The sequence below is a fragment of the Podarcis pityusensis genome, assembly GCF_964106645.2.
Source record: "Podarcis pityusensis genome assembly, chromosome: 10".
Lineage (NCBI taxonomy): Eukaryota > Metazoa > Chordata > Lepidosauria > Squamata > Lacertidae > Podarcis > Podarcis pityusensis.
Window position 1 is genome coordinate 1,949,135 of NC_138035.1, and position 22,848 is coordinate 1,971,982.

Sequence of the window (22,848 nt, forward strand, 5' to 3'; positions counted from 1 at the left end):
GCAGTGTCCCAGTGCCTCATGAGGCCTCTTAAGCTGTTGCGATGGTGATTCAGTCTGGGCCCCGCCCCCAGGGCCAGGTGGAATCAGCCTAAGGAGGGAGCGGCCTTCCCAACTCACAGTGCAGCAGCAGCAGTGGTGTCCCATTGGTGTCCCAGTGCCTCATGAGGCCTCTTAAGCTGTGGCAGTGGTGAGTCAGTCTGGGCCCCGCCCCCTAGGCCTGGTGGAATCAGCCTGAGGAGGGAGCGGCCTTCCCAACTCACAGTGCAGCAGCAGCAGTGGTGTCCCATTGGTGTCCCAGTGCCTCATGAGGCCTCTTAAGCTGTGGCAGTGGTGAGTCAGTCTGGGCCCCGCCCCCTAGGCCTGGTGGAATCAGCCTGAGGAGGGAGCGGCCTTCCCAACTCACAGTGCAGCAGCAGCAGTGGTGTCCCGTTGGTGTCCCAGTGCCTCATGAGGCCTCTTAAGCTGTGGCAGTGGTGAGTCAGTCTGGGCCCCGCCCCCTAGGCCTGGTGGAATCAGCCTGAGGAGGGAGCGGCCTTCCCAACTCACAGTGCAGCAGCAGCAGTGGTGTCCCATTGGTGTCCCAGTGCCTCATGAGGCCTCTTAAGCTGTGGCAGTGGTGAGTCAGTCTGGGCCCCGCCCCCTAGGCCTGGTGGAATCAGCCTGAGGAGGGAGCGGCCTTCCCAACTCACAGTGCAGCAGCAGCAGTGGTGTCCCATTGGTGTCCCAGTGCCTCACGAGGCCTCTTAAGCTGTGGCGGTTTGAAAGAGATAGCTGTGGCCACTTTGAAAACTTTGGTGTCTGTTGTTGTTGTTGCAGGTCTTGTGGTGGCGAAGCTTTTCGTTGGATCTGTAGTAACACATTTGTAGAAGTGATATCCTGTAAGGGGCAGGGTTTTGGGGACTTAAAAGACAGAGTTAGAAAAGGGAAGGGGCGAAAGGCAAAAAGGACGTCCTTCAGTTTCCGTGGGAAGCTGCAAATAATAAAAATCTTAGCAGATTAAGCATTTTATTCATTTCAATATTATTATCACATTTCCATATAATTACTGTTATTATCTGCTAAGTTTGTTTGCTTTCCTTCACTTTGGTTTTTTTCTTCTCCCTTCCATATTATTAAATAAAAAATTACTCCATATGTAGACAAAGAGAACTAAAAAATACAAGGTTAAAATAATAATAAAACACACACACAATGACCTATGAGGAACCAAAAATAAATAAATGCTAAGGCACACAATTTTAAGAAACCTGAAGTAACAATGAAAATAAAAGAGTGTTTCTTGATGTGACAATATTGGCTAGGATGTTAATAGCAAAATACTGGGAAATGACTTAATACCAAGAAAAAATGAATGGCAATTTAAAGTTGTGCAAGTACCTTGAACTAGCCAAAATGACAGAATTAATAAGAAATGCTCAGGCAAAAGGTAAACAAATACCATTCCACAAACAATGTTTGGTTGTGCTTCGATTAATTTCATAGACATCATGGAAAAATGGATTAAATAAATGAAAACAGATTATTTGTAACTTAAAAGTGTCAAAGCCACAAAGAGATGGAAGTCACTAATATAGCAGGGATTCAGACTTGTTTCACAGAACAGAAAGAAAGTTGCTGTGGGAGAAAAGAAGGGACAAACACTTTGTTATCGGGGTTCACATATCCTATTAAAAGGGAAAATTATTTCATGTGAGAAGCCTGTCAGGAAATGCTGTTCCTAAAATGCACACAAACAAAGTCTGTGATTTAAATCCCATGGGGGGGGGAATGCTTTGATATTTACCTGTGAAAAGAATTTGGCATGTTAAGATTTGAAACTTGGCAACCTCTTGACTTTGATGGTCCAGTACTTAACCCTTTTGTCTTACGTAGCCCCTGCAGCCTGTTGTCTTTGTCCATGGAGTTTTCTTGGCAAGGATACTGGAGTGGCTTGCCGGTTCCTCCTCCAGGTGGATCACGTTTGGTCATAACTCTCCACTATGACCTGTTCATCTTGTGTGCCCTGCTCGGCGTAGTTCATAGCTTCTCTGAGTTCTTCAAGTCCCTTCGCCACGGCAAGGCAGTGATCCATGAAGGGGGATCACTGAAGAATTGATGCTTTTGAATTATGGTGCTGGAGAAGACTCTTGAGAGTCCCATGGACTGCAAGAAGATCAAACGCATCCATTCTTAAGGAAATCAGCCCTGAGTGCTCACTGGAAGGACAGATCGTGAAGCTGAGGCTCCAGTACTTTGGCCACCTCATGAGAAGAGAAGACTCCCTGGAGAAGACACTGATGCTGGGAAAGATGGAGGGCACAAGGAGAAGGGGGCGACAGAGGACGAGATGGTTGGATAGTGTTTTCGAGGTTACCAGCATGAGTTTGACCAAACTGCGGGAGGTAGTGGAGGACAGAGGTGCCTGGCGTGCTCTAGTCCATGGGGTCACGAAGAGTCGGACACGACTAAACGACTAAACAACAACAACAGCCCCTGGAGCAAAGGACACATTAAGGGTGATTTCCCTCAATGGTTCCAAGTTTTACATAAGGAAATTTGGATAAGTTTCTCCCTGCAGCCCAAGCTCTCCAAACTTCCTCTCCCCCCTCCTTCCTCTCTCTCTCTTTTCCTTTTCCCTTTTTTTACCTGATCTAGCCTCTGTGCATGTGCAGAGTTCATGTCTCAGCAAACCTTTTATACTATTGAAAATGTTGAATCTTTTGGCTAAATTACTATTTGAATAAAGGAAATGAAGGGTAAGGAGTGGATTTTTAAAAATAGGGTTAGATTTAAAACAAACCAAGAAACTCCGCAATTCAAGCATTTACCAAAGCTAGAAATTTTCTAAGGGATCATGTTTCCTGCAGCCCAAGCAAGGGAGTGCTTCCTTTATTTACAGGAAAGGGCTATCATTTTGTGTGATTTCCCTCTGGTCATTCGCAGAACAATGCCACACCCTTATATATGGGGGGAAATGGCCAGAGAGTCAGAATTCATAGGATTTTTTAACATTCTAAGTCATTTCAGCCTTACCATTTGCAGACAAAAAATTTTTTCCTGCCCTTTATTTACAGGATTGGTCAAGGCTATATATGTATTTGTATGTGCTTAAACTTTGAATTGACTTTGAAGTCTGATTTTTAAATAGTTGACAAAATGATAAACACTGTAATCACTCAAATGCTTGATATTACTAGTTGTGCTTCAAAACATCACAGCTTCACCTCTCACCTTTTAAAACTAAAGAGCAAAGCTAGGCTGAATTTAAACTCCATCCCCACACCAGAATTTAAAATTACCCTCCAATGCTTGCGGACACATGTCCTTCCACACAGCCACAAATTGGGAGAGTTGAAAGGGACCCTGGGGTCATCTAGTCCAACCCTCCAAAATATAGGGTTCACAGCAAGATTTCACAGCAAGATTTGTACTACCAAAGAGACACACACATACTTATGTACACAGGCACTACTGGGGAAGAGAGCACAATCAATGTTCCTATCATGTACTAAGGAAGAGGAAAATAAAAGTATCCAGCTTTATACAGAACCCTTTTAGCAGATCTTGAAGCTAGTTTGAGTGAGAGTTTACTTCCTTAGACTAAAGAGTGCAAGTTCCTAGAGAACTGATCTTAAAGGAAGAACAGTTTTCCTAAGATAAGATAGGAAGAGACTCTGGGAGAGAATATTTTATAAGCATAGGGTTATTTCAGTTGATATAACCACTGACAAACAATAAAAACAGTCCTGGATTTGATTTAAAGGGATACAAAAGTTAATAATGTTTCTGAACTTGCATAGGAATAGGACGCCTAATTAAGATTTTTTTAAAAATAACGATACATAGGAAAGTGAGATGTCGGGTACTTTTAGCAAAGAATGTGCCCCCCTCCCTTGTTGAAGGAAGCTTACTCGGGAGTAAATTCACTCGGCATGGAAGTAAGAAGTGGGGGGGGGGGGGACCTGAAAGAGACTGAAACAAGTGGGGGAGGCATTTTCCAATAAGAAGCCAGGAAGCCCTGGCTGTCCTTAGAGACTGATATCAGGACTGGACTCTATAGATAGACAATTGTTGTCTATCGAAGCTTCTACCTTTTATTAACAATTTTCTTAGAAGGAACACCTATTTTCATAGGCATGTGCTTAACGAAATACATACACTGCATTTTAGCTTGAGAGAGCAGTTGGCTCAACTAGGCTTTTGCAGCAGAAACATTAGTTTCTTCACAGCACATTTCAAAAGACTGGAAAAAAGACTGGAACACGGATGTAGAATCACAAACTCAAAGGTTGCAACATAACATTATCTACCATCAACTTAAAATCATACTTCACAAGAAAGGGCCGCGCACAGACCCGGCCAATTTTAGACCAATTAGCCTGCTAAATGTTATCGGGAAGATCTATTCAAGATTTCTACTTAACAAATTAACGACCTGGATGGAAAGCAACAATATCATTGCAGAGGAACAGGCGGGTTTCCGCCCCAGAAGATCAACAGACCAAATCTTAATCCTAAATCACTTGGCCACCAAGTACGCTGGCAATGGCCTAAAAGCCCTCCACGTCGCCTTTATAGACTTTAAGCAGGCCTTTGATCTAATTCCCAGGAACCAGCTATGGACAAAATTGGCAGCGACATCTATCGACCGCCACCTTCTCCTGCTGATTATTAATTTGCATACAAATACCCTCCTGAGGATTAGGATAGATAGTAAGGGGCTAGTCTCCAATCCGGTTGCCACCACTAGGGGGGTAAGACAGGGCTGTTTGCTTGCCCCTGCTCTGTTTAATTTCTATATTAATTCGCTAGTGGTGCATATGGCAAATGCTGATTTCCATCCACCAAAACTGGCAGGACGAGCCTTGAATGTCCTACTGTATGCGGACGATGCCGCCCTATTAGCTACCTCCCCCATCGGGTTAAGGAGGATGCTTCGAGCTCTTCATGAATATGAGATCCAACACGAGCTCCAACTAAATTATGCCAAGACCAAAATAATGGTCTTTGCTGCTCGATTGAAACCTAATTCATGGTCAATTAATGGTATTCCTTTAGAGCAGGTCAGTTGCTTCAAATACCTGGGTCAGGTTGTAAGATCAAATAGGTCCTTCTTGGCGCACAGAGAATACATAGCCTCAAACGCATCCAAAGCTGGGACTTTGAAAAATTGGAATCTATCCAAACCCAATTCCTCAGGGCCATACTCAGGATCCCCCCCTCCGTGGCAGGCGCGATCATGAGATTGGAAACCGGTTGCCAAGCCTTTAGGTATGTGGCCTTGAAAGCGAAGTTGTGGCTATGGCTCAAGCTCTGCTTCAGATCGGTGGGTTTGGCCCCCTTGATTCTGAGGGATAACTTTAAATCTCCATGGGAAGGGGAGATAGTGGAGGAAGTGCAGAAGTGCGGGTTGTCCTCCCTTTATATAGAGTCCATGACGTATAGCCACGCAAAGGCGGTGATCGCTCAAAGATTAAGGGATATTGCCAGACAGGAGGACATAGCCCGTGTGAAACCTGGGTTGTTTCTGGGGGAGCAGTTGTATCGGGCTGCTCCAGCTCGCTACCTGGTGGATATCCACTACGTAGAATACCGCAGACTATTTACTGCGGCTAGGCTGAATGTTCTTGACTCGGCGGTTCTGAAGGGAAGATATGGAGGAGTCCCATATGACCAGAGATTATGCCACTGTGCATTGGGTGAGGTAGAATCCACAGAGCACATTTTACTGAGCTGTCCCTTCTACAACGATTTAAGACAGTATCTTATAACTCCATACTTACCCCAGCTCAGTTCCCGACAAAGAGGAAAGCAGACAGCATATCTGCTAAATAAGTCTTCTGGGAAAACAACTTTGTCAGTGGCTAACTTCCTTTTCCTGGCACTCAAGTGTCGGAAACGTATAACTGAATGCTTTGATGTGGGTTATCTGTGAGAGGTCTAGTACTGTGGCCCTACCTTATTTATGTACCCCTATGATGTTATAGTTTATAATTATTGTGTAATGTTTTATTTCTGACTATCGGTCGAATAAAGGAAATTGTATTGTACTTAAAATCATACTCCTCACTTAAAGTACTCGGAGGAAGACTCTTTGGAGCCTCTCTCAAATAACAAACATTTGCACCCTTCATTCTCATTTTGTTTTTGTTTTTTTCCTGTTTTAAGATTGATAAGGTCCAGCATGGCTTCCTTAGATTTGAAATTTTGAAGCAAGCTTGTAGTTTAAACTATGCACACTTGAGAAAGGCAGTCTGTCAGAGACAGAAGGAACAGACAACACACATAACAGACAACATGTAAACATACATATTCTCATATATGTATTAACAGACAACACACATAACAGACAACATGTAAACATATATATTCTCCTCCTTTAGTTGGTTATTTCAAGGAGTTAGGCCGCTTCCTTTGGCTTCATTAAGTGAAATTAGTAGGAAGGTCCCACATGGTTTTATGAGCCTCCTTGCCTCTTCAAACACACCACCAGTTAATCAAACTGGCAGGGCTCACAACGCTTGGTTGACGGGGTACCCCTTTATATATGCATGCGTTGCTGTTGTTGCTTTTTTGTTGTTTTTCTTTTTTGGGGTGTCTGGGATAGAGAAGGGAGAAAGAGAGGGGTTGATTAGGATTTGGGTAACTTGTACAGGGGGCTATTTAGGGTTTTCCTTTTCCTTGTTGCTTGGCAACTTCCTAGTGGTTTATTGAGCTCTAGCTATCCGGTTACCTCTCGTTCCTTTCCTTATTTCCTATTCCAAATCTTGGGGTTCCTTTCCACTCTGCCAAATCCTGCCCAATTCCTCATGGGCTATGCCTCCTGGCAACCTCCTACCTATCGTCACAATCTCAGGAAAAGGGGCCCTACTGAACGCCCGCGCCGTGCGGTGCCAGATCGGGTGATCCCTGGATAGAGTTTTGAACCGAAAATCCCCCTTGCTTTTGGAAGCGGGCTCACGCATGATACATGTGTTATGTGGCACCGACCAGTGCGGCTGGGATTGAGACAGAAAGCCAGACCCTTTCCTGCCCCCTTGCTGGGCGCTAGGGAAGTTCGGAAAGAGAGCTCCAATCCCTTGCTTTCAACTGAGATGCCCGTTGCGGAGAGTCGGCTGTCTTTCAAGTCAGCTCTCTCCGTCTTACTTTCGGGCTCCCAATTGGTGTGGCTGGCTGAAGATTTTTAAGAGAAAGAGATAGAGCTCAGAACTCCCCTTTCAGGTTGAGCAGCGGTCCACGGTCTCTCTCACTAACCAGACCAAGAGAAAGGTAAGAAGGAGTGATAGAGAGGAGGGCAGAGAATTCAGTTGCCAGGAGATTTCCACCCCCTTCCCACCAGTGCACTGGATTTTTCCTTTTCCTTATACTCACGCGTCTTCTATGATGATCCCGGGATCGATGAATAAGCTGACTGGATCCCTCTTTGCTCCCCGGCTGAACTCCTGGGGCTTTCGATTACCACCCGGAAGATGGCCGGGGGTCCAAAGGATCTTCCCAGGCAAAATGGCCCGGTGCCGGCTGAAGATTTCAGCCGCCATCTGTTACGGTAAAATCTGGGTGCGAGGCTGCTCTGCCACCCAGATCATCGGAGTAAGTCCGCAGGTCCCTGCGGAGGAAAATGAGCTCAGCCGGAGACAGGAGCAAGCTGCAGAAGATCCAAGTTTACTGCGCAACAGGTTCAAGGCGAGATTGAACCGCGAGAAAGGGGTGACATAAACTTTTGAAACTTCTCTCCATGCCCCAGAATACAGTGCAAAACACATCCCAGTTACATCATGAATACATTAAGAAGAGGTTGGGTTACACAGATTACATCATGAATACATTAAGAAGAGGTTGGGTTACACAGGATTAACATATGGAGGAGGGAGGGGGGAATATGCAGAGCTGGAGATATGCGCAGATAAGCACATCCTGAATACCGGTGATGAGAAGACAATGGTCCATGTACTGGCATTGCCCGGAGGAAAGGCTTGGCAGAGGGATTTGACAGGATTGGGGTCTTGACACCTTGCTTGAAGGATTATGGAGGACAGGGGAGGTGTCATGGAGTCCTAGAGAAATTGAGCAAATTGGCACGTTGATTTTCTATGAATTTTATAAACTTTAGTCCCTTTTGACATTGACAATTGGAAATAAATGGATATATTATAGCGAAGAAGAAGGTGAAGAAGACATGCCCCCCCCTTTCTGTATCACACCTAAACATTAGGAAGAACTTCCTGACAGTAAGAGCTGTTCGACAGTGGAATTTGCTGCCAAGGAATGTGGTGGAGTCTCCTTCTTTGGAGGTCTTTAAGCAGAGGCTTGACAACCATATGTCAGGAGTGCTCTGATGGTGTTTCCTGCTTGGCAGGGGGTTGGACTCGATGGCCCTTGTGGTCTCTTCCAACTCTATGATTCTACCCCACTGGCTCTCAACAAGACTCTCAGGTTACCACCACAACTCCTCCCTCAACCCCTCCTCTTTGTGATGTGTCAATGATGTAGTCATGATGTAGTCTAGGGGGTGTTGCATGGGGGATTTGTTGTTGTTGTTTAGTCGTGTCCGACTCTTCGTGACTCCATGGACCAGAGCACGCCAGGCACTCCTGTCTTCCACTGCCTCCGCAGTTTGGTCAGGGGATTAGCAGCTAATAAAAGTGGGGGTCTTCTTTTGTTGGGGGCTTCCATCTTGTTCCCCCTGGTGGCAGGTGGGAGTCCTGTGGCGACAGTCTTCCATCAAGACCTACTGGCTGCTCTTTTGCTCTCCTCTTCCTGGCTGGTCTCCTTGTTTCTGGTCCAAGGGATCCCTCAGATTTTGGAATCTGCTTCTGGCTACAATTGTATCGGCTGCTTTTCTGAGCCTCTTGGCTGTTGTGCCTGGACGGGGCCTGTGTCCACGGTCCTTGTCCTGGCCTGAGTCAGAGGCTGGGGTGGGGAGCCGGGATTTGGGGGGAGTCGTTTAACTGCCCCCCTCCATTCCTGGTTTGAACAGCACCAATACCTAAAGCACGGAGGGATCTAAGCTCGTGGGGTGGGGGAGGGTGTTGCACTTTTGGGGGGGACCCCTCTTTGCAGCTGGATCTCTGGGATCAGCCCCTCCCCCGCTCTCCTGATCCAGAAGGAAGACGGTAGAGGGGAAAGCTTCCTCTCCCCCCTCAATTCTTTCCCTCCCCTCCCGGCACCTCCTCCTCTCACCCCGCCCCCACAAGCCCAGATCCCGCCCCCAAACGTCCCACCCCTTCCTCCTCCTCCTCCAATCCGGCTCTTCTGTCCCAGGAATGGGGGGTGTGAGCCCCCTCCCACCCTGCCTTCTTCTCCAGGACGTGGAGCTTCCACTCCGGATTGCTGCTCTGCCCCGTAGATCTAGGGGGGGGCGGCTTTCGATGCTGCAGGAAAGGAAAGGAGAATCGGGAGCGAGGACAAAGAGGTAAAAGGGTCGCGGGGGGGGAGAGGGGAGAAAAGGACCCAGAGACCCCTCCAGCTCCCCCAAGCGCCTTCCGTGGGGCCTGGATCCCGGCACGCCTGCTGCGAAGGGGCGGAGATGGGGCGCCCACCCACGAGGACTCCCTGGGGCGCGGAGAAGCGGGCCAGAAAGGGTTAAGGGGTGCAGGAAGCGCCTGGATAGAGACCCCCCTGTCCCTCTCCGGCTCGTCTCGGGGGGGGGCAATAGGGACGGAGAGATGGGGGGCGCACGGCAGGGGTGAGCCAAGGGGGCCTCTGGGTGCAGAGGAGACTCCAGGAGAGAGGAAGGGGGCCAAGGGTGGGGAGAGGAGGAGACGAGGACCCAGAGACCCCTCCAGCTCCCCCAAGCGCCTTCCGTGGGGCCTGGATCCCGCCACGCGTGCTGCGAAGGGGGCTTTCCTCGCAGGGCGGACCCCTCACCCGTTTCCCAAGGCTCCGCGCGTCCCATGAAAAGCTTAAGGGGCGCGAGAGACGCCTGGATAGAGACCCCCCCTGTCCCTCCCTTGCTCCTGTTCGGGGGGGCATGCAGATGGAGAGATGGGGCGTAGGACGTGGGGTGAGTGGTGCCAAGGAAGCCTTTGGGTGCAGGGGAGACTCCGGGAGAAAGAGAGGGGGTCATGGAAGGAGGGGGGAGAAGGGAGGGGGGCATCCCCGAGGCAGGGAAGCGCAGCATTGGCAGGGTGGGTGGGAAGATAGGAAGACCAGTCTTTGGGGAGACATTTCCATCATGACGCCCACGATGAATCTCCGGAGGGGCCGCCTTGGCTTCTCCCTCCCGCCAAGCAATCAACCCCCCCCCTTCAAGGCAACCAGAGAGGGATTCCTGGAAAGTGGGGGTCCTGTCCCCCCACCCTTCCATCCTGCAACCTCCATCCTCTTCCCACCTCATAAGCCCCTGACCTGCCCAGTCTAACCACTGGTCCCCTGGAGAGGAGTTGAAATCCCCAGAGGGAGAGGGGAGGGGGGAGGCCTTCTCAGAAGCCGTTCTCTGTTTCCGCAATCCCACCCAGGAAGCAGCCAGAAACCTTTTTCTCTCTCTCAGGCTTCCATCTTTTCCTCTGAGGATGAGGATAATGTACACCTGTCATCAGAAACAGGGGTGCAGAGTCCATGGAATGGCTCTCAGGATTGATAGAGAAGTTGCACCTCAAAAGCATTTCTGTTCCTCTTAAACATCGACTGACAAGCTGAGATACAACCCATCAGCATCCAATGACAGCGACCGCATGAATCTTCCCAGTCAAAGGACCCATTTTCATGATAGACAGTGCCTGGGGCTGGAGGCTCTACATACCGGGTGTGCCTGTGCAGGCCAAAGACTGCCAGTATTAGCACAGGTGAGGTGTATGACTTCCCCAAATTTACAGACTGTGTGTGAATGAGAGTTTGTGGGTGGAATTATAGTTTACGGGAACCCTGTGATTTTCTCCACCCATAACATTTCATGAGCTGATATTGCAGTACGAATTCCAAAATAACTACAAAAAATCACAAGATGATAATAATAGTACAGTGGTACCTCTGGTTAAGAACTGAATTCGTTCTACAGCTCCGTTCTTAATCTGAAACTGTTCTTAACCTGAAGCACCACTTTAGCTAATTGGGCCTGCTGCTGCCACCGGAACATGATTTCTGTCCTCATCCTGAAGCAAAGTACTTAACAAAAGGTAGTATTTCTGAGTTATAAGAGTCTGTAACCTGAAGCGCCTGTAACCCGAGGCACCACTCTAGACGTTACAGTACATATAGGTAAAGGTAAAGGGACCCCTGACCATTAGGTCCAGTTGCGGCCAACTCTGGGGTTGCGGCCCTCATCACGCTTTATTGGCCGAGGGAGCCGGCGTACGGCTTCCGGGTTGTGTGGCCAGCATGACTAAGCTGCTTCTGGCGAACCAGAGCAGCGCACAGAAACGCCGTTTACCTTCCTGCCGGAGCCGTACCTATTTATCTACTTGCTCTTTGATGTGCTTTCGAACTGCTAGGTTGGCAGGAACAGGGACCGAGCAACGGGAGCTCACCCTGTCATTGCGGGGATTTGAACTGCCAACCTTCTGATCGGCAAGTCCTAGGCTCTGTGGTTTAACCCACAACGCCACCCGCGTCCCTACAGTACATATACAAGACAGTAAAACATCCAAAAATTAAAAACCTACTGATACAGCTGCCTTCTAAATGTCAGATAGTTGCCTACTTCCTTGCCCTCGGAAAGGAGGGCATTCCACGGGGCAGGAAGCCCTCTGCCTGGTTCCCTGGAACTTCACTTCTAACAACAAGGGAACCAGCAGAAGACCCTCGGAGGCGAACCTCCCTGTCTGGACTGAGCGATGGGGGTGAAGATGCTCCTTCAGGTCCACAGGGCCGAGGCTGAGGAGGGCTTTAGGCTGCAGATCTTGCTCCTCCATAATGATTGATGTATAGATAGCAGAGTAGGAGAAAACACTCAGAGGCAGGGGGAAAAAAATCAGCTGAGAAATTTATTACCGAAGACAAATAAGCATAACAGGACCCAAAAAATAGCAAAAATGTAACACAGTATGTCACAGTAAAACCCTGACTTAGCATACCAAAAGAGCACTCAAGTAAGAAACAGACAAGCAGAGTAGAGTAATATCAGAATAGGAAGTGGGAGCAGGTGCATTTCAATACTGTAATTCATATATAATTCAATGTCAGAGTAACCCTGGGACTAGATAACAAGCCTCCAAGTGGACGTGCCCCACCTGCCCTTCACTTTCCTCTTCCGCACGGGCAGAATCTGCCTTCTGGACTGTGGGATTCATGGTTGTTCTCCTCCTCTCCATCCACCAGGGCTTGACTTCAGGTGCAGCAGAATTCCCCAGCCCCCCAAGGATTTGAGACCCATCAGCTTTCCTCACCTGGTTTAGCCGGCCGGTGGAAGCCGTTGCTTGAACCCCTGTTGCATGCTGACAGCTTCTGGAAGCCACAGGTGAGAGCTGAGTGCAGGGTGGGCACCAAGGGTGGAAAAATGACCCCAGAAGTTGCAGGACATGTTCCCCACCAAAGGAACTACGGCTCCCCAACACCCCATGACATCTAGATTCAGGTAGGTAGCCGTGTTGGTCTGACACAGTTGAAATAAAAAATTAAAAGGTCCAGTAGCACCTTAGAGACCAACTATGTTTGTTCTAGATATAAGCTTTCGTGTGCATGCGCACGTCTTCAGATACACTGACACAGATGTCACCAGACCCTTGTATGTCGTGGGAGGGTGGGCTGGGGTTTTTCTCAGAAGGGTACTCCTACTACCATCTCCTACTACCCTCCACTATATGAGGAAGTGTGCATGCACACGAAAGCTTATACCTAGAACAAACTTAGTTGGTCCCTAAGGTGCTACTGGACTATTCTTTTTTACTTCAACTGTGTCAGACCAACATGGCTATCTACGATTAAGTACAGTTATGTCCTGCTTTTCAGTGTCACTTTAGGATAGTCCGAAGACGGGCTCGAGTTCAGGCAGCACGTCATCATTATAAAGAACCATTGGGGTGGGGGTTTCCGTCTGGGATTCCCATCTGCCAGCTGCTTTCCTTCTGCTTCTCCTGCTCTCTCCATGCAATGTGAGGCATGTAGACAGAGGTCCATCTCGAAGAACAGGAGCTTCCCTGAGCACCCATTCAGCTGACCCCAAGCACCAAGCCTTGTCACTAGTTCTCTGACTGACCCAGAGCACAGTCCCTGGAGAGGATGTAGACCTGGGTCTCACATAATGGTCCACATGGACCTCCTGAGGTCAGTGGGACTGTGCAGGTGATTCATGAAGATCTAGAGGTGGAAACGGGGGCAACCACTTGATTTGAAAGGCAGTCTTAGAGTAAAAATTCTTGCTAAATGTAGTTTTTATCAATCTCTTTATCTCTTCATAAATCATGTTCCAAAATCTTTGTATCTCTAGAAAGGGCCACCACATATGGTAGTATGTTCCTATCTATTCCTTACATCACCAGCACTTGTTATTATTTGATTTATTTATTTTTGCAAGTTTTACAGGGGTCAGGTACCACCTATAGTAGATTTTCATGAGATTTTCTCTTATAAGGAAACAAGCCGTGAATTTTATATTTTTAGTCCATAATTCGTTCCAAATATTGGGTTTGATCGTATGTCCCAGGTCCCTCTCCCATTTTACTGTAATTTCTTTGATATCTTCCTCCTTTCTTTGCCAATTCAAAAGTTCATTTTAGAAAGTGTCTTTTGATTATTATATAAAATATCCTTCTCCAGATAGGATATTTTTTTGTCAAATCTTTTGGTTCTTTTCTCCTTTTCAAGGGGGGCTTTTAATTGATAATACTCCAGCCAGGTTATTCCCTTCTGTTTCAATTCGTTTAGGCCCTTTATTTTCGGATCACTACTTGTTTCCTCTACTAAATCCTTATATGTTAGCCAATCGCTGTTCATATTGTTACGGTAAAATCTGGGTGCGAGGCTGCTCAGCCACCCAGCTCGTCGGACTAAGTCCGCGGGTCCCTGCGGAGGAAAATGAGCTCAGCCGGAGACAGGAGCAAACTGCAGAAGATCCAAGTTTATTGCGCAACAGGTTCAAGGCGAGATTGAACAGCGAGAAAGGGGTGACATGAACTTTTGAAACTTCCCTCCATGTCCCAGAATACAGTGCAAAACACATCCCAGTTACATCATGAATACATTAAGAAGAGGTTGGGTTACACAGGATTAACATATGGAGGAGGGAGGGGGGAATATGCAGAGCTGGAGATATGCGCAGGTACAGTGGTACCCCGCAAGACGAACGCCTCGCAAGACGGAAAACCCGCTAGACGAAAGGGTTTTCCGTTTTGGAGGCGCTTCGCAAAACGAATTTCCCTATGGGCTTGCTTCGCAAGACGAAAGCCCATAGGGAAATCTCCGGGACAGCGGGGAAGCGCAGCGCGTCTTCCCCACTGTCCTCGGACCTCCTCCGAAGCCTGGCGGGGTGGGGGGAGGGAAATAAAGGGGAAAAAATTATTCCCCCACCGCCAGGCGTGGGGCTGGGGCGGGGGAAGCCCGAGCTTCCCCCTCCCCCAGACCGGGACCCAGAGCCATGCCGAAGCTGCGCGCAGCTTTGGCATCGCTCTGGGAGCTTGCGGGGCTGGGGGAGGAGGAAGCCCTCCGCCAGCCTCCAAACCATGTCGGGAGACAGCGGGATGGCGCGCTGCGCCTCTCCCGCTGTCCCCCGAGTTTGCGGGGCTGGTGATGGGGAGGAGCAGGCTTCTCCCCCCGCCAGCCTTCCAGCCAAGTCGGGGGGCAGCGGGAAGGGCGCGCTGCGCCTCTCCCGCTGTCCCCCGAGTTTGCGGGGCTGGCGATGGGGAGGAGCAGGCTTCTCCCCCCGCCAGCCTTCCAGCCAAGTCGGGGGGCAGCGGCAAGGGCGCGCTGCGCCTCTCCCGCTGTCCCCCGAGTTTGCGGGGCTGGCGATGGGGAGGAGCAGGCTTCTCCCCCCGCCAGCCTTCCAGCCAAGTCGGGGGGCAGCGGCAAGGGCGCGCTGCGCCTCTCCCGCTGTCTCCCGAGTTTGCGGGGCTGGCAATGGGGAGGAGCAGGCTTCTCCCCGCGCCAGCCTTCCAGCCAAGTCGGGGGGCAGCGGCAAGGGCGCGCTGCGCCTCTCCCGCTGTCTCCCGAGTTTGCGGGGCTGGCGATGGGGAGGAGCAGGCTTCTCCCCCCGCCAGCCTTCCAGCCAAGTCGGGGGGCAGCGGCAAGGGCGCGCTGCGCCTCTCCCGCTGTCTCCCGAGTTTGCGGGGCTGGCGATGGGGAGGAGCAGGCTTCTCCCCCCGCCAGCCTTCCAGCCAAGTCGGGGGGCAGCGGGAAGGGCGCGCTGCGTTTCTCCGCTGTCCCGGACGGCTTTCAAAAGCCTGCCTTCAAAAGCCGTCCGGGACAGCGGAGAAACGCGCTGCCTTTCTCCGCTCTCCCGGGAAGGCAGGCAGGGGGGAGCAAAGGCTTTCGCCCCCGCCCGCCTTCAGAAGAGGTCAAGGACCTCTTCTGAAGGCGGGCAGGGGGCGAAAATGTTTGTCCCCCCTGCCTGCCTTCCCAGGGGCTTTTAAATCGCCCCAGACAGCGGAGAAGTCCTCCGCTGTCCCGGGCGATTTTAAAATGCCGCCCGCCAGCATTTTAAGATTGCCCCGGACAGCGGAGAAGTCCTCCGCTATCCCGGGGTTTTTTAAAATGCTGGGGGTGGGAAGAAAAGCCCTTGTCCCCCCCCCCAGCCTTCAGAAGAGGTCGGGGGACAGACTGTCCCCGGACCTGGTCTGAAGGCGGTTTCCCTAGGAACGCATTAATTGATTTTCAATGCATTCCTATGGGAAACCGTGCATTGCAAGACGAAAAACTCGCAAGACGAAGAGACTTGCGGAACGAATTAATTTCGTCTTGCGAGGCACCACTGTAAGCACATCCTGATGAGAAGACAATGGTCCATGTACTGGCATTTCCTGGAGGAAAGGCTTGGCAGAGTGATTTGACAGGATTAGGGTCTTGACACCTTGCTTGAGGGATTATGGAGGACAGGGGAGGGGTGATGGAGTCCTAGAGAAATTGAGCAAATTGGCACGTTGATTTTCTATGAATTTTATAGATTTAGTCCCTTTTGACATTGACAATTGGAAATAAATGGATATATTGTAGCGAAGAAGAAGGTGAAGAAGACATGCCCCCCCCTTCCGTATCAATATTCATCCTGTGAACTGACATAGATTCCATTGGTGACAGCCACCCTGGGGTTTTGGTTACTACTGATTTTTTACTCCTCTCCCATACTTCATATAATGCCCTTCTCATAATGTGATTTAAAAATCCTTTGCGGGATTTAACCTTGTCATAGCCTATGTAGCCATGCCACCCGTACACAATATCCCATCCCTCCAGATCTAGGACTTCCGTGTTTTTAATTAATATCCATTCCTTAATCCATGTCCAACACACTGCCTCAAAGTACAGTTTGAGGTCAGGGACCACGAAGCCTCCTTTTTCCTTCAACTCTGTTAGTAGCTTAAATTTTATGTGTGGTTTTTCCCCTTGCCAAATAAACTTGGCAAGGTCCTTCTGCCAATCCTTAAAACACTTTACGCCTCTAATTATAGGTATTGTTTGGAACATAAAAATCATCTTTGGCAATACCATCATTTTAACTGTGGATATTCTCCCCCACAGGGATAAATTCAATTTTCCCCAAGTCTCTAATTCTTTTTTTATTTCCTTCCACTTCTAATAATAATAATAATAATAATAATAATAATAATAATAATATCTTTATTGTCATTGCCCCCTTCGGGGACAACGAAATTACTTGACTGCTCCATCAAAACACTAATTAAAACAATACAGTATAGTACAGCAAGGAAGATTAGATGACTTTCAAAGTCCAGGCTTCCCATTCAGGGCCGAGATCGCTCTGGAGAAGAAGCTGTTCTTAAGACGGCTCGTTCTTGTCTTCATCGTCCTGTATCTCCGTCCCGACGGCAGGAGCTCGAAGAGACAGTGACCAGGATGCGATGGATCTTTTACTATGTCCAGTGCCTTCCTATGGCACCTTGTGGCATAAATCTGCTCTAAGGTGGAGAGTGGGCAGCCAACAATGCTCTCTGCTGCCTTAACAACTCTGCACAGCCCCATCCTGTCCTGGGTAGTACAGCTTCCGTACCACACACATAAGCCATAAGTGAGCACGCTCTCAATGGCACAGTGACAGAAGGCAAGCAGCAGTTTCTGCGGAAGATGGTTTTTCCTTAGAATTCTCAAAAAGTACAGTCTCTGCTGCGCCTTCTTCACAAGCCCCCTTGTGTTGACACTCCAGGACAGATCCTCTTGTAATTCAATGCCCAATATAATTGTCCTTATATAAGTTTATATTCTTATTGGTGATCCAAACCCCCAAATAATTTACCTTATTGGCTACCTTTAAACCTGTTGTATTTTCCAGTTCCTCTTGTTCCAACTTACGTAAATTTGTCGTTAATAATTTGGATTTTCCTTTATTCACTTTGAACCCAGAGACTTTCCCAAATTCTTCCAGTTGTGCAAGCGTTTTTTGGATACTTTCCACTGAATTTTCAGTGGTTACGATTACATCATCGGCAAAGGCTTTAATTTGGTAGTATCGAGTTCCTAGGTTAATTCCTCTTATATTTTTATCCTTTCTTATTGCTATTAAAAGTGGTTCCAAGGTGGCAATAAAAAGAAGTGGGGAGAGAGGCCACCCCTGTCTTGTCCCCCTTTCGATGCTGAACTCTTCGGTGATCTCGTTATTTATTAGCAATTTTGCTTTTTGGTTATCATATATTGCCCTAATTCCATTAATTATTTTCTCCAGACCTTTGAAAGTTTCCAATAGGAAATTCCATGATACTCTATCAAAAGCTTTTTCTGCATCAACCAATAACATGGCCATCTTTTTACTTGGTTTCATTTCCACATATTCCAACAGGTCAATTATTATTCTTGTATTGTCTTTTATATGTCTATCCGGTAAGAAGCCCACCTGGTCTCTGCTGATTATTTTGTTTAGAGTCTTTTTTTATCTATTAGCCATCACCCCATCATAGATTTTATAGTCTGTATTCAACAGGGAGATTGGTCTATAATTTTTCATGTCTGTCAACTCCACTCCCTGTTTTGGGATTAGAGTGATCAGTGCTTCTTTCCATGATTGTGGTATATCTTTCCCTCCCAGTATATTATTCATTATTCTTTGTAATATAGGGAGGATTACTTCTTCCAGGTTCTTATAGTACATTTATGTGATTCCGTCAAGACCTGGCGATTTGCCACTCTTCATTTTTTTTTATTACTTGTGCCATTTCATCTATTTCTATATTGGAGTTTAGGGCCTCAACTTCTTTTTCAATTCTTGGTAATTTATTTTGTTGTAAATACTCTTCCATTTTATTAACCTCTAAATGTTCTTGTTTATATAAATCTTTATAAAAGTTTAAGATTTTTATTTTTATTTTTACTGGGTCTGTTGTTTCCTCTCCTTTGTCCAAAATTTTATTTATAACTTTTTTTGTTTGCTTTTCCTTTATCATCCATGCTAACAACTTACCGGGCTTATTGGCGGACTCAAAATACCTTTGTTTTCCCCATTTAATTTTATTTTCTACTTCCTTATTTAATATACGAGCGATATGGGATTGCAATATCTTTATTTTTTGTAATATTTCATGACTTTTTGGATTTTTGATCAACTCTTTTTCATTAATTCTTATCTGGTTAGCTCTTGGATATTATTGTCTTTTATCTTCTTCAGTCTAGCCATTTGTTGTATTCCAAGACCCCTCATGTACGCTTTACTAAACTACATTTATGTCTGCATTTTGTTTCCCATTTATCTCGAAAAATTCCGCTAACTTGATTTTTGCTTGCGTCACTCATTGGTCGTCTCTCCATATAATTTTTACTAGGAATGGTTTCAGATAATATTCCCAAAAACAAAACTAGGCTATTTATGTACGCAACGTCAGCAGTAAGGGTTGTAGTGGCAAAACACTGGAAAGATAAAAATATACCCACTAAAGAGGAATGGGTTGTCAAATTGTGCGAGTACTTGGAGCTCGCAAAGCTGACCGATGCAATAAGAGATAAACCTTAAAAAATGGTGAAAGAAGAATGGGAATATTTAAATAATTATGTAGGGGACAAGGGCTCAACAAGAAAGATCTGGCTATATTTAGAATGATACCGCATAGAGAAATGCTCCCTGATACCAAGATGAGGGATTCCTTTGGAATGCAGATAGAGAGAATTGATAAGAATAATGATCTGTTGTGAGCTTGACGGAAGTGTACAATAGATGAGCTTTCCTGCTTAGGCTCATTTTTCTTTTTCTTTTTCTCTTCTTTTTCTTTTTTCTTTTATCTTTCCCATAGTTGCTTATGTTCTGTGTCATGTACCTCAATATTTTTTGTAGACTTTTTTCATTTTTTTTCATTACTATTAAGGAATTTTTCTTTGTCATTTTGGTTGTCTATATTTCTAAGTACCTGTTTACATGTACCTGTTTAAAGCAAAATAAAAGTTTAAAAAAAAAAGAGAAGAAGAAAAAAGAAAGAAAGGCAGTCTCAGAGGACAACGGTATTCTAAGATCATTCTGTGTTATTAAAGATGATTGAAGATTATAAAAGGTTGCTGATGCATTACTACCATTTGACATCATACCATTTTCATTTCCTAAAAATTGGGAACATGGGGAGGACATGGGAGAATGTAGGAGATATTGAAATAAGAGAAGGTGCTAATGGAGGTTGATGTGTCCTTTTTTTCCTGTGTTCTCTTTCCTAAAACCCAAACAGGATTTCCTTTCTGCCCACTCTGAAAAAGGTGGTGGAGAAGAAAGAATTGCAGGGGACAGGGCACCGTTTGTTTCATTAGGAATAGCCATTAAAATGTGTGAAATGTGGAATATGCTTCACTGAATGAGCACACATAGTTCACATCAACGAACAGAAAAAGGAAAGAACCCATTTAAAGGTATGGAGTGCGGAAAAAGCTTCTCTTTCAATGCAAAACTTAGAACACACCAGCAGACTCACACAGAGAGAAAACGTTTTAAGTACAGGGAGTGTAGGAAGAACTTCAGTCAGAGTGGAAACTTTAAATTGCACAAACGGACTCATACAGGGGAGAAAACATATGAATGTATGGAGTGTGGAAAGAACTTTAATAATAGTGGAAGCCTTAGAAGTCATCAACGGACTCCCACAGGAGAGAAACCATATAAATGCATTGAGTGTGGAAAGAGCTTCAGTGATAAAGGAAACCTTAGGAAACATCAACGGACTCACACAGTGGAGAAACCATATAAATGTATCGAGTGTGGAAAGAGCTTTAGTGATAGTGGGAAACTAAGAATACATCAACGGACTCACACCGGGGAGAAACCATATAAATGTATCAAGTGTGGAAAGAGCTTTAGTGAAAATGGAAAACTTAGAACACATGAACGGACTCACACCGGGGAGAAACCATTTAAATGTATCGAGTGTGGAAAGAGCTTTAGTAAAAATGGAAATCTTAGAACACATGAACGGACTCACACCGGGGAGAAACCATTTAAATGTATCGAGTGTGGAAAGAGTTTTAGTGAAAATGGAAATCTTAGAACACATGAACGGACTCACACAGGGGAGAGACCATTTAAATGTATTGAGTGTGGAAAGAGCTTTGGTGATAATGGAAGCCTTAGGGAACATCAACGGACTCACACAGGGGAGAGACCATTTAAATGCATGGAGTGTGGAAAGGACTTCAGTCGGAATGGAAGCCTTAGGAAGCATCAACGGACTCACACAGGGGAGAAACCATATAAATGTATTGAGTGTGGAAAGAGCTTTAGTGATAACGGAAGCCTTAGGGAACATCAACGGACTCACACAGGGGAGAGACCATTTAAATGCATGGAGTGTGGAAAGGACTTCAGTCAGAATGGAAGCCTTAGGAAGCATCAACGGACTCACACAGGGGAGAAACCATATAAATGTATGGAATGTGGAAAGAGCTTTAGTGATAGTGGAAGCCTTAGGAAACATCAACGGACTCACACAGGGATGAAACCATATAAATGTATGGAGTGTGGAAAGAGCTTTAGTGAAAATGGAAACCTTAGGAAACATCAACGGACTCACACAGGGGATAAACCATATAAATGTATCAAGTGTGGAAACAGCTTTAGTAATAGTGGAAGCCTTAGACAACATCAAAGGACTCACACAGGGGAGAAACCATTTAAATGCATGGAGTGTGGAAAGAGCTTCAATCAGAGTGGAAACCTTAGAAATCATCAACGGACTCACACAGGGGAGAAACCATATCAATGTATCGAGTGTGGAAACAGCTTTAGTCATAGTGGAAGCCTTAGACTACATCAACGGACTCACACAGGGGAGAAACCATATAAATGTATTGAGTGTGGAAAGAGCTTTAGTAACAATGGAAGCCTTAGACTACATCAACGGACTCACACAGGGGAGAAACCATATAAATGTATTGAGTGTGGAAAGAGCTTTAGTAACAGAGGATATCTTAGAACACATCAACGGACTCACACAGGGGAGAAACCATTTAAATGTATCGAGTGTGGAAAGAGCTTCAGTCAGAATGGAAAACTTAGAACACATCAATGGACTCACACAGGGGAGAAACCATTTAAATGTATGGAGTGTGGAAAGAGCTTCAGTCAGAATGGAAATCTTAGAAAACATCAGCAGTCACACAGGGGAGAAACCATGTAAATTTATGGACTCTGGAAGGAGCTTCAGTCAGAGTGGAACCCTTGATTTATGTCAACAAACTCACACAAAAGACAAACCATATAAATATCAGGAAAGTAGAAAGAGGTTCACTCTTAGTGGAAGTTCAAAATCAACAGACTCATGGACATGAAGAAGTTTAGGAGTTGAAACCCTTCAGACCATCAACAAACTCAGAGAGCATAAGCAGTTTAAATGAAAAGACTGCAAAAAATGCTTTATTTATAATGGAGTATTTAAGGAACAGGGACGCAGGTGGCACTGTGGGTTAAACCACAGAGCCCAGGACTTGCCGATCAGAAGGTCGGCAGTTCGAATCCCCGTGACAGGGTGAGGTCCCGTTGCTCGGTCCCAGCTCCTGCCTACATAGCAGTTCCAAAGCATGTGAAGTGCAAATAGATAAATAGGTACTGCTCTGGTGGGAAGGTAAACGGCGTTTCTGTGCGCTGCTCTGGTTCGCCAGAAGTGGCTTAGTCATGCTAGCCACATGACCCAGAATCTGTACGCCAGCTCCCTCGGCCAGTAAAGCGAGATGAGTGCCGCAGCCCCAGAGTCGGTCAAGACTGGACCTAATGGTCAGGGGTCCCTTTACCTTTATTTAAGGAACATCTAGGGACTCTCACAAGGGAGAACCCATTTAGATGTATGGAGTGTGGGACGTCTTCCTCTCAGAGTCCACTCTGAGCAATGAACTCAGCAGGAAATCATTCCTAAAAACAAGAGGTATATGTGAAGTTCTGGTCTTTATATGTAAAACAGTATAATAATGAAATAATGAAGGCAGCATCTCACAATGGTGAGTATGATTTTAGATTAAAGTACCTTTGGTTTTTGCACCAAACTCTGTCATTCTCCCACCGCATGATCTCCCAGCACTGCTTCTTCACCAGAACTTCATCGCTGCCTCCTGCGGGTCATGAAGAAAACTTGTAATACTGAAATTGAATGGGATATTTCCCCCCCAGCCTAATTTCAAGAGGGGGAAGGAGGGGCTGTAGGTACCAGGGAAATCTCCTGGTGGGGGCATCTTCACTCTTGAACCCCATGGGGCAACCCCAGAGCTCCTGCTCATTCTGGGGTTTGGGGAAGATAGCATCCAGGGAGACTCCTCCTCCTGCTGTGACCAGCTCCCCTCTCCCCTGGTCTCCTAGAGCACACAGGAAATCCAGTT

General features: G+C 46.6%; 3 protein-coding genes across 4 annotated transcripts in view; all 3 read left to right on the forward strand.

Annotated features, from left to right (window-relative positions):
* LOC308486250 (uncharacterized protein) overlaps nucleotides 1–22,848 on the forward strand; it is a 214,247-nt gene that overhangs the window by 153,899 nt on the left and 37,500 nt on the right. The gene's annotated exons all lie outside the window — the stretch shown is intronic.
* LOC308486312 (uncharacterized protein) overlaps nucleotides 1–22,848 on the forward strand; it is a 52,761-nt gene that overhangs the window by 27,018 nt on the left and 2,895 nt on the right. The gene's annotated exons all lie outside the window — the stretch shown is intronic.
* Nucleotides 8,390–22,848, forward strand: part of LOC308457785 (uncharacterized protein) — a gene marked incomplete at its 3' end in the record, with an annotated part of 75,263 nt that continues 60,804 nt past the window's right edge. The window contains exons 1-2 of the mRNA XM_080971957.1: nucleotides 8,390–9,391; nucleotides 10,469–10,763. The remainder of the gene's footprint in view (nucleotides 9,392–10,468; nucleotides 10,764–22,848) is intronic.